The sequence below is a fragment of the Astyanax mexicanus genome, unplaced genomic scaffold, assembly GCF_023375975.1.
Source record: "Astyanax mexicanus isolate ESR-SI-001 unplaced genomic scaffold, AstMex3_surface scaffold_39, whole genome shotgun sequence".
In the NCBI taxonomy this organism is placed as follows: domain Eukaryota; kingdom Metazoa; phylum Chordata; class Actinopteri; order Characiformes; family Acestrorhamphidae; genus Astyanax; species Astyanax mexicanus.
In genome coordinates this window covers 19767-32789 of record NW_026040049.1, presented here as the reverse complement: position 1 = coordinate 32789, position 13023 = coordinate 19767, and positions in this window count along the sequence as shown.

Below are 13023 nucleotides of genomic sequence, written 5' to 3'. Positions count from 1 at the left end.
TGTTACGAAACTTTACAGGCAACCTCAAATGTGCTATCCGGACAACATATTTCGATTTCAGACCTCTGGGATGTCGGGGGAAGGAGTTTGGCCTATGTTGACTTCAGTAACACGAAACTTTAAAAACAACACCAGAAATGCCATTTGGACAAGACATTACAATTTCAGACCTCTGGGATGTCGGGGGAAGGAGTTTGGCCTACATTGACTTCTGTGTTACGAAACTTTACAGGCAACCTCAAATGTGCTATCCGGACAACATATTTCAATTTCAGACCTCTGGGTTGTCGGGGGAAGGAGTTTGGCCTACGTTGACTTCTGTGGTACGAAACTTTACAAACAACCTCAAATGTGCTATCCGGACAACATATTTCAATTTCAGACCTCTGGGTTGTCGGGGGAAGGAGTTTGGCCTACGTTGACTTCTGTGGTACGAAACTTTACAGGCCACCTCAAATGTGCTATCCGGACAACATATTTCGATTTCAGACCTCTGGGATGTCCGGGGAAGGAGTTTGGCCTATGTTGACTTCAGTAACACGAAACTTTAAAAACAACACCAGAAATGCCATTTGGACAACATATTTCAATTTCAGACTTCTAGGTTGTCAGGGGAAGGAGTTTGGCCTACGTTGACTTCAGTAACACGAAACTTTACAAACAACACCAGAAGTGTCATTTGGACAACATATTTCAATTTCAGACCTCTAGGTTGTCGGGGGACAGAGTTTGGCCTACGTTGACTTCAGTAACACGAAACTTTACAAACAACACCAGAAGTGTCATTTGGACAACACATTACGATTTCAGACCTCTGGGATGTCGGGGGAAGGAGTTTGGCCTACGTTGACTTCTGTGTTACGAAACTTTACAGGCAACCTCAAATGTGCTATCCGGACAACATATTTCCATTTCAGACCTCTGGGATGTCGGGGGAAGGAGTTTGGTCTACGTTGACTTCTGTGTTACGAAACTTTACAGGCAACCTCAAATGTGCTATCCGGACAACATATTTCAATTTCAGACCTCTGGGTTGTCGGGGGAAGGAGTTTGGCCTACGTTGACTTCTGTGGTACGAAACTTTACAAACAACCTCAAATGTGCTATCCGGACAACATATTTCAATTTCAGACTTCTGGGTTGTCGGGGGAAGGAGTTTGGCCTACGTTGACTTCTGTGGTACGAAACTTTACAGGCAACCTCAAATGTGCTATCCGGACAACATATTTCGATTTCAGACCTCTGGGATATCGGGGGAAGGAGTTTGGCCTATGTTGACTTCAGTAACACGAAACTTTAAAAACAACACCAGAAATGCCATTTGGACAAGACATTACAATTTCAGACCTCTGGGATGTCGGGGGAAGGAGTTTGGCCTACGTTGACTTCTGTGTTACGAAACTTTACAGGCAACCTCAAATGTGCTATCCGGACAACATATTTCAATTTCAGACCTCTGGGTTGTCGGGGGAAGGAGTTTGGCCTACGTTGACTTCTGTGTTACGAAACTTTACAGGCAACCTCAAATGTGCTATCCGAACAACATATTTCAATTTCAGATCTCTGGGTTGTCGGGGGAAGGAGTTTGGCCTACGTTGACTTCTGTGGTACGAAACTTTACAAACAACCTCAAATGTGCTATCCGGACAACATATTTCAATTTCAGACCTCTGGGTTGTCGGGGGAAGGAGTTTGGCCTACGTTGACTTCTGTGGTACGAAACTTTACAGGCAACCTCAAATGTGCTATCCGGACAACATATTTCGATTTCAGACCTCTGGGATGTCGGGGGAAGGAGTTTGGCCTATGTTGACTTCAGTAACACGAAACTTTAAAAACAACACCAGAAATGTCATTTGGACAACATATTTCAATTTCAGACTTCTAGGTTGTCAGGGGAAGGAGTTTGGCCTACGTTGACTTCTGTGGTACGAAACTTTACAGGCAACCTCAAATGTGCTATCCGGACAACATATTTCGATTTCAGACCTCTGGGATGTCGGGGGAAGGAGTTTGGCCTATGTTGACTTCAGTAACACGAAACTTTAAAAACAACACCAGAAATACCATTTGGACAACATATTTCAATTTCAGACTTCTAGGTTGTCAGGGGAAGGAGTTTGGCCTACGTTGACTTCAGTAACACGAAACTTTACAAACAACACCAGAAGTGTCATTTGGACAACATATTTCAATTTCAGACCTCTAGGTTGTCGGGGGACAGAGTTTGGCCTACGTTGACTTCAGTAACACGAAACTTTAAAAACAACACCAGAAATGCCATTTGGACAACATATTTCAATTTCAGACTTCTAGGTTGTCAGGGGAAGGAGTTTGGCCTACGTTGACTTCAGTAACACGAAACTTTACAAACAACACCAGAAGTGTCATTTGGACAACATATTTCAATTTCAGACCTCTAGGTTGTCGGGGGACAGAGTTTGGCCTACGTTGACTTCAGTAACACGAAACTTTAAAAACAACACCAGAAGTGTCATTTGGACAACACATTACGATTTCAGACTTCTGGGATGTCGGGGGAAGGAGTTTGGCCTACGTTGACTTCTGTGTTACGAAACTTTACAGGCAACCTCAAATGTGCTATCCGGACAACATATTTCCATTTCAGACCTCTGGGATGTCGGGGGAAGGAGTTTGGTCTACGTTGACTTCTGTGTTACGAAACTTTACAGGCAACCTCAAATGTGCTATCCGGACAACATATTTCGATTTCAGACCTCTGGGATGTCGGGGGAAGGAGTTTGGCCTATGTTGACTTCAGTAACACGAAACTTTAAAAACAACACCAGAAATGCCATTTGGACAAGACATTACAATTTCAGACCTCTGGGATGTCGGGGGAAGGAGTTTGGCCTACGTTGACTTCTGTGTTACGAAACTTTACAGGCAACCTCAAATGTGCTATCCGGACAACATATTTCAATTTCAGACCTCTGGGTTGTCGGGGGAAGGAGTTTGGCCTACGTTGACTTCTGTGGTACGAAACTTTACAAACAACCTCAAATGTGCTATCCGGACAACATATTTCAATTTCAGACCTCTGGGTTGTCGGGGGAAGGAGTTTGGCCTACGTTGACTTCTGTGGTACGAAACTTTACAGGCAACCTCAAATGTGCTATCCGGACAACATATTTCGATTTCAGACCTCTGGGATGTCGGGGGAAGGAGTTTGGCCTATGTTGACTTCAGTAACACGAAACTTTAAAAACAACACCAGAAATGTCATTTGGACAACATATTTCAATTTCAGACTTCTAGGTTGTCAGGGGAAGGAGTTTGGCCTACGTTGACTTCTGTGGTACGAAACTTTACAGGCAACCTCAAATGTGCTATCCGGACAACATATTTCGATTTCAGACCTCTGGGATGTCGGGGGAAGGAGTTTGGCCTATGTTGACTTCAGTAACACGAAACTTTAAAAACAACACCAGAAATACCATTTGGACAACATATTTCAATTTCAGACTTCTAGGTTGTCAGGGGAAGGAGTTTGGCCTACGTTGACTTCAGTAACACGAAACTTTACAAACAACACCAGAAGTGTCATTTGGACAACATATTTCAATTTCAGACCTCTAGGTTGTCGGGGGACAGAGTTTGGCCTACGTTGACTTCAGTAACACGAAACTTTAAAAACAACACCAGAAATGCCATTTGGACAACATATTTCAATTTCAGACTTCTAGGTTGTCAGGGGAAGGAGTTTGGCCTACGTTGACTTCAGTAACACGAAACTTTACAAACAACACCAGAAGTGTCATTTGGACAACATATTTCAATTTCAGACCTCTAGGTTGTCGGGGGACAGAGTTTGGCCTACGTTGACTTCAGTAACACGAAACTTTAAAAACAACACCAGAAGTATCATTTGGACAACACATTACGATTTCAGACTTCTGGGATGTCGGGGGAAGGAGTTTGGCCTACGTTGACTTCTGTGTTACGAAACTTTACAGGCAACCTCAAATGTGCTATCCGGACAACATATTTCCATTTCAGACCTCTGGGATGTCGGGGGAAGGAGTTTGGTCTACGTTGACTTCTGTGTTACGAAACTTTACAGGCAACCTCAAATGTGCTATCCGGACAACATATTTCGATTTCAGACCTCTGGGATGTCGGGGGAAGGAGTTTGGCCTATGTTGACTTCAGTAACACGAAACTTTAAAAACAACACCAGAAATGCCATTTGGACAAGACATTACAATTTCAGACCTCTGGGATGTCGGGGGAAGGAGTTTGGCCTACGTTGACTTCTGTGTTACGAAACTTTACAGGCAACCTCAAATGTGCTATCCGGACAACATATTTCAATTTCAGACCTCTGGGTTGTCGGGGGAAGGAGTTTGGCCTACGTTGACTTCTGTGGTACGAAACTTTACAAACAACCTCAAATGTGCTATCCGGACAACATATTTCAATTTCAGACCTCTGGGTTGTCGGGGGAAGGAGTTTGGCCTACGTTGACTTCTGTGGTACGAAACCTTATAGGCCACCCCAAATGTGCTATTCGGACAACATATTTCGATTTCAGACCTCTGGGATGTCGGGGGAAGGAGTTTGGCCTATGTTGACTTCAGTAACACGAAACTTTAAAAACAACACCAGAAATGCCATTTGGACAACATATTTCAATTTCAGACTTCTAGGTTGTCAGGGGAAGGAGTTTGGCCTACGTTGACTTCAGTAACACGAAACTTTACAAACAACACCAGAAGTGTCATTTGGACAACATATTTCAATTTCAGACCTCTAGGTTGTCGGGGGACAGAGTTTGGCCTACGTTGACTTCAGTAACACGAAACTTTAAAAACAACACCAGAAGTGTCATTTGGACAACACATTACGATTTCAGACTTCTGGGATGTCGGGGGAAGGAGTTTGGCCTACGTTGACTTCTGTGTTACGAAACTTTACAGGCAACCTCAAATGTGCTATCCGGACAACATATTTCCATTTCAGACCTCTGGGATGTCGGGGGAAGGAGTTTGGTCTACGTTGACTTCTGTGTTACGAAACTTTACAGGCAACCTCAAATGTGCTATCCGGACAACATATTTCAATTTCAGACCTCTGGGTGGTCGGGGGAAGGAGTTTGGCCTACGTTGACTTCTGTGGTACGAAACTTTACAGGCAACCTCAAATATGCTATCCGGACAACATATTTCGATTTCAGACCTCTGGGATGTCGGGGGAAGGAGTTTGGCCTATGTTGACTTCAGTAACACGAAACTTTAAAAACAACACCAGAAATGCCATTTGGACAACATATTTCAATTTCAGACTTCTAGGTTGTCAGGGGAAGGAGTTTGGCCTACGTTGACTTCAGTAACACGAAACTTTACAAACAACACCAGAAGTGTCATTTGGACAACATATTTCAATTTCAGACCTCTAGGTTGTCGGGGGACAGAGTTTGGCCTACGTTGACTTCAGTAACACGAAACTTTAAAAACAACACCAGAAGTGTCATTTGGACAACACATTACGATTTCAGACCTCTGGGATGTCGGGGGAAGGAGTTTGGCCTACGTTGACTTCTGTGGTACGAAACTTTACAAACAACCTCAAATGTGCTATCCGGACAACATATTTCAATTTCAGACCTCTGGGTGGTCGGGGGAAGGAGTTTGGCCTACGTTGACTTCTGTGTTACGAAACTTTACAGGCAACCTCAATTTCAGACCTCTGGGTGGTCGGGGGAAGGAGTTTGGCCTACGTTGACTTCTGTGGTACGAAACTTTACAGTCAACCTCAAATGTGCTATCCGGACACCATATTTCAATTTCAGACCTCTGGGTTGTCGGGGGAAGGAGTTTGGCCTACGTTGACTTCTGTGGTACGAAACCTTATAGGCCACCCCAAATGTGTTATTCGGACAACATATTTCTTTTTCAGACCTCTAGGTTGTCGGGGGACAGAGTTTGGCCTACGTTGACTTCAGTATAACGAAACTTTAAAAACAACACCAGAAGTGTCATTTGGACAACATATTTCGATTTCAGACCTCTGGGATGTAGGGGGAAGGAGTTTGGCCTATGTTGACTTCAGCTTCACGAAACTTTAAAAACAACACCAGAAATGCCATTTGGACAACATATTTCAATTTCAGACCTCTAGGTGGTCGGGGGAAGGAGTTTGGCCTACGTTGACTTCTGTGGTACGAAACTTTACAGGCAACCTCAAATGTGCTATCCGGACAACATATTTCGATTTCAGACCTCTGGGATGTCGGGGGAAGGAGTTTGGCCTACGTTGACTTCTGTGGTACGAAACTTTACAAACAACCTCAAATGTGCTATCCGGACAACATATTTCAATTTCAGACCTCTGGGTTGTCGGGGGAAGGAGTTTGGCCTACGTTGACTTCTGTGGTACGAAACTGTACAGGCAACCTCAAATGTGCTATCCGGACAACATATTTCGATTTCAGACCTCTGGGATGTTCGGGGGAAGGAGTTTGGCCTACGTTAACTTATGTGGTACAGAACTTTACAGTCAATCTCAAATGTGCTATCCGGACACCATATTTCAATTTCAGACCTCTGGGTTGTCGGGGGAAGGAGTTTGGCCTACGTTGACTTCTGTGGTACGAAACCTTATAGGCCACCCCAAATGTGCTATTCGGACAACATATTTCGATTTCAGACCTCTAGGTTGTCGTGGGACAGAGTTTGGCCTACGTTGACTTCAGTAACACGAAACTTTAAAAACAACACCAGAAGTGTCATTTGGACAACATATTTCAATTTCAGACCTCTGGGTTGTCGGGGGAAGGAGTTTGGCCTACGTTGACTTCCGTGGTACGAAACTTTACAGGCAACCTCAAATGTGCTATCCGGACAACATATTTCGATTTCAGACCTCTGGGATGTAGGGGGAAGGAGTTTGGCCTATGTTGACTTCAGCTTCACGAAACTTTAAAAACAACACCAGAAATGCCATTTGGACAACATATTTCAATTTCAGACCTCTAGGTGGTCGGGGGAAGGAGTTTGGCCTACGTTGACTTCTGTGGTACGAAACTTTACAGGCAACCTCAAATGTGCTATCCGGACACCATATTTCAATTTCAGACCTCTGGGTTGTCGGGGGAAGGAGTTTGGCCTACGTTGACTTCTGTGGTACGAAACCTTATAGGCCACCCCAAATGTGCTATTCGGACAACATATTTCGATTTCAGACCTCTAGGTTGTCGTGGGACAGAGTTTGGCCTACGTTGACTTCAGTAACACGAAACTTTAAAAACAACACCAGAAGTGTCATTTGGACAACATATTTCAATTTCAGACCTCTGGGTTGTCGGGGGAAGGAGTTTGGCCTACGTTGACTTCTGTGGTACGAAACTTTACAGGCAACCTCAAATGTGCTATCCGGACAACATATTTCGATTTCAGACCTCTGGGATGTAGGGGGAAGGAGTTTGGCCTATGTTGACTTCAGCTTCACGAAACTTTAAAAACAACACCAGAAATGCCATTTGGACAACATATTTCAATTTCAGACTTCTAGGTTGTCAGGGGAAGGAGTTTGGCCTACGTTGACTTCAGTAACACGAAACTTTACAAACAACACCAGAATTGTCATTTGGACAAGCCATTACAATTTCAGACCTCTGGGATGTCGGGGGAAGGAGTTTGGCCTACGTTGACTTCTGTGGTACGAAACTTTACAAACAACCTCAAATGTGCTATCCGGACAACATATTTCAATTTCAGACCTCTGGGTTGTCGGGGGAAGGAGTTTGGCCTACGTTGACTTCTGTGGTACGAAACTTTACAGGCAACCTCAAATGTGCTATCAGGACAACATATTTCGATTTCAGACCTCTGGGATGTCGGGGGAAGGAGTTTGGCCTACGTTAACTTATGTGATACAGAACTTTACAGTCAACCTCAAATGTGCTATCCGGACACCATATTTCAATTTCAGACCTCTGGGTTGTCGGGGGAAGGAGTTTGGCCTACGTTGACTTCTGTGGTACGAAACCTTATAGGCCACCCCAAATGTGCTATTCGGACAACATATTTCGATTTCAGACCTCTAGGTTGTCGTGGGACAGAGTTTGGCCTACGTTGACTTCAGTAACACGAAACTTTAAAAACAACACCAGAAATGTCATTTGGACAACACATTACAATTTCAGACCTCTGGGATGTCGGGGGAAGGAGTTTGGCCTACGTTGACTTCAGTTACACGAAACTTTACAAGCAACACCAGAATTGTCATGTGGACAAGCCATTACAATTTCAGACCTCTGGGATGTCGGGGGAAGGAGTTTGGCCTACGTTGACTTCTGTGGTACGAAACTTTACAAACAACCTCAAATGTGCTATCCGGACAACATATTTCAATTTCAGACCTCTGGGTTGTCGGGGGAAGGAGTTTGGCCTACGTTGACTTCTGTGGTACGAAACTTTACAGGCAACCTCAAATGTGCTATCCAGACAACATATTTCGATTTCAGACTTCTAGGTTGTCAGGGGAAGGAGTTTGGCCTACGTTGACTTCAGTAACACGAAACTTTACAAACAACACCAGAAGTGTCATTTGGACAACATATTTCAATTTCAGACCTCTAGGTTGTCAGGGGAAGGAGTTTGGCCTACGTTGACTTCAGTTACACGAAACTTTACAAGCAACACCAGAAGTGTCATGTGGACAAGACATTACAATTTCAGACCTCTGGGATGTCGGGGGAAGGAGTTTGGCCTACGTTGACTTCTGTGGTACGAAACTTTACAAACAACCTCAAATGTGCTATCCGGACAACATATTTCAATTTCAGACCTCTGGGTTGTCGGGGGAAGGAGTTTGGCCTACGTTGACTTCTGTGGTACGAAACTTTACAGGCAACCTCAAATGTACTATCCGGACAACATATTTCGATTTCAGACCTCTGGGATGTCGGGGGAAGGAGTTTGGCCTATGTTGACTTCAGTAACACGAAACTTTAAAAACAACACCAGAAATGCCATTTGGACAACATATTTCAATTTCAGACTTCTAGGTTGTCAGGGGAAGGAGTTTGGCCTACGTTGACTTCAGTAACACGAAACTTTACAAACAACACCAGAAGTGTCATTTGGACAACATATTTCAATTTCAGACCTCTAGGTTGTCAGGGAAAGGAGTTTGGCCTACGTTGACTTCAGTTACACGAAACTTTACAAGCAACACCAGAAGTGTCATGTGGACAAGACATTACAATTTCAGACCTCTGGGATGTCGGGGTAAGGAGTTTGGCCTACGTTGACTTCTGTGTTACGAAACTTTACAGGCAACCTCAAATGTGCTATCCGGACAACATATTTCAATTTCAGACCTCTGGGTTGTCGGGGGAAGGAGTTTGGCCTACGTTGACTTCTGTGGTACGAAACTTCACAGGCAACCTCAAATGTGCTATCCGGACAACATATTTCAATTTCAGACCTCTGGGTTGTCGGGGGAAGGAGTTTGGCCTACGTTGACTTCTGTGGTACGAAACTTTACAAACAACCTCAAATGTGCTATCCGGACAACATATTTCAATTTCAGACCTCTGGGTTGTCGGGGGAAGGAGTTTGGCCTACGTTGACTTCTGTGGTACGGTTAGGGTTAGGGTTAGGGTTAGGGTTAGGGTTATGGTTAGGGTTAGGGTTAGGGTTAGGTTATGGTTAGGTTAAAGGTCCTGGGGCCAAAGGCTCCAAGGGTCCGAGGCCCCAGACCAGTCCAGGAAACCCGGACCAGTCCAGAGCTCTCGTTAGGCACGGGCCTACCACAAGTCACCAAGCACGCTGACTCCCCGACCGTCCCCAACCCCCACATTCACACCACTCTGAGTCTGATGGTCCCGGAATTGGGTTAAATTGGGTTATGTTTAGGGTTAGGTTTAGGTAATATTTAGGTTTAGGTTTAGATTTAGGTTATGTTTAGGGGTTAGGTTTAGGTTATGTTTAGGGTTAGGTTATGTTTAGGATTAGGTTTAGGTTATGTTTAGGGCTAGGTTTAGATTTTAGGTTATGTTTAGGGGTTAGGTTTAGGTTATGTTTAGGGTTAGGTTATGTTTAGGGTTAGGTTTAGGTTATGTTTAGGGCTAGATTTAGATTTAGGTTATGTTTAGGGTTGGGTTTAGGTTTAGGTTATGTTTAGGGCTAGGTTTAAATTTAGGTTATGTTTAGGGGTTAGGTTTAGGTTATGTTTAGGGTTAGGTTATGTTTAGGGTTAGGTTTAGGTTATGTTTAGGGCTAGGTTTAGATTTAGGTTATGTTTAGGGTTGGGTTTAGGTTTAGGTTATGTTTAGGGTTGGGTTTAGGTTTAGGTTATGTTTAGGGTTAGGTTTAGGTTATGTTTAGGGTTAGGTTATGTTTAGGGTTGGGTTTAGGTGTGAGGTTATGGTTAAGTTTTAGGTCTTTGGGTTTTCAAATTTGGAGGGTCCAGTTGGATACCCTGGGGTGAGTTTATGTTTAGGTTTTAGGATATTGGTATTTTAAATTTAACTGTTATTTTTTTATATTATTTATTTGGAGGGTCCATTTGGACTCCCTCCTAGTAGTTTAGCGGGCTTAGTCTGCGGCTCATGGATAAGCGGCAGTTTACACGCTTTCGATTTAGGTTAGTATTTTTAAATTTGGATGTCCGAATTAAGCTGGATTTTGAAGAATTTAGAGGGTTTTAATTATTTATTTATTTTTAGTCTGCTACTTACAGATAAGTGGCCATGTACTTTTAGACTGTTGCTGATGGACAAGCAGGGTACAGTGTACTTTTAAGCCGCTCATGGATAAGCGGCAGTGTACTTTTAATCTGCTGCTCGTAGCTGGATAAGTAGCCGTGTACATTTCGACTGTAACCCGCAGACAAGTAGGGCCAGGTGCACTTTACGAACCTTTAGTTGGTGACCGTGTACATTTAGTACGTGCTTGTATTAGCATCCATGTACTTTTGGTCCACTGCTCATGAATAAGCAAAAGTGAACTCCTTTTAGACCGCTCATGAATAAGCTTAAGTCTACCTTTTTACACTGTGCTCGGCTGAGCCTCAGTAACCCCCTTTAGTCTACTTGCTCGTGGATAAGCATAAGTAGTTTTTTAACACGTCACTCGTTAATAAGTTCCTATGTACTCCCAGTCCGCTACCCGCTAGCAAGGTTCAGTGTACGTTTGCTACCCGTAGATTAGCATCAGTGTACATTTAGTTCAACACCTAATAATAAGTAGCAGTGTAGTTTTAGTTGGATGCTCTTGGATAAGCTTCCATGTGTTCCTAATTTGTTGATTGTGGGGAAAGAAAATTAAAGTGATCAGCTTTTAATTTGGTTATGGTCGACCATTGTTGGGCAAGTCTGTTGTTGCAACGTTTCGGAAGAGAATGATCCTTCATCAGGCACAGACTTGCCTCAGTTCCAGCTCTGAAATGGTTTCCCCTGTCCTGCTGCTTATATAGGCTTCCAGGAACAGGCTCCGCCCCTTGTTTAATTTTAAATGCTCAGTTAAGTCAATTCCCAAGGGGGAGTGGATTTTTAAAGGGAACATTTATTCCTCTTTTTAGATTTTAGGTTTGGATTAATGCTGTGATTCCCCAGGTAAGTATTTTTTTTAAATTCTTTTCAGGTTTTATGGAGAAATATCCTTAATCACCCTTTGATAATAGAGAGTTTGGTTTAATGACACATTCGTACTCTGTGTTTTTTAAGGTTTTGAGGAGAGATGTCCTTCATTTTTGGTTCAATGACCCTTTGGTAAGTATTTGTTTTTAGGTTGTGAGGAGAGATTTCCTTTGTTTTTAGTTTAATGACCCTTTGGTAATACAGAGTTTGGTTTGATGACACATTCGTACTCTGTGTTTTTTAAGGATTTGAGGAGAGATTTCCTTCGATTTTTAGTTTAATAACCTTTGGGTAAGTATTTATTTTATATTTTATGGAGAGGTTTTTCTTAATTTTGAGTTTGATAACCCTTTATCTTCCAGAGAGACAGAGAAGTGAACTTAGGAAAGATGGGTAAGCAGAGGAAGCCCCACGTAACTCGGCAATCATGGGTGGCACTGGCTGGATTAGGTTAAAGGTCCTGGGGCCAAAGGCTCCAAGGGTCCGAGGCCCCAGACCAGTCCAGGAAACCCGGACCAGTCCAGAGCTCTCGTTAGGCACGGGCCTACCACAAGTCACCAAGCACGCTGACTCCCCGACCGTCCCCAACCCCCACATTCACACCACTCTGAGTCTGATGGTCCCGGAATTGGGTTAAATTGGGTTATGTTTAGGGTTAGGTTTAGGTAATATTTAGGTTTAGGTTTAGATTTAGGTTATGTTTAGGGGTTAGGTTTAGGTTATGTTTAGGGTTAGGTTATGTTTAGGATTAGGTTTAGGTTATGTTTAGGGCTAGGTTTAGATTTTAGGTTATGTTTAGGGGTTAGGTTTAGGTTATGTTTAGGGTTAGGTTATGTTTAGGGTTAGGTTTAGGTTATGTTTAGGGCTAGATTTAGATTTAGGTTATGTTTAGGGTTGGGTTTAGGTTTAGGTTATGTTTAGGGCTAGGTTTAAATTTAGGTTATGTTTAGGGGTTAGGTTTAGGTTATGTTTAGGGTTAGGTTATGTTTAGGGTTAGGTTTAGGTTATGTTTAGGGCTAGGTTTAGATTTAGGTTATGTTTAGGGTTGGGTTTAGGTTTAGGTTATGTTTAGGGTTGGGTTTAGGTTTAGGTTATGTTTAGGGTTAGGTTTAGGTTATGTTTAGGGTTAGGTTATGTTTAGGGTTGGGTTTAGGTGTGAGGTTATGGTTAAGTTTTAGGTCTTTGGGTTTTCAAATTTGGAGGGTCCAGTTGGATACCCTGGGGTGAGTTTATGTTTAGGTTTTAGGATATTGGTATTTTAAATTTAACTGTTATTTTTTTATATTATTTATTTGGAGGGTCCATTTGGACTCCCTCCTAGTAGTTTAGCGGGCTTAGTCTGCGGCTCATGGATAAGCGGCAGTTTACACGCTTTCGATTTAGGTTAGTATTTTTAAATTTGGATGTCCGAATTA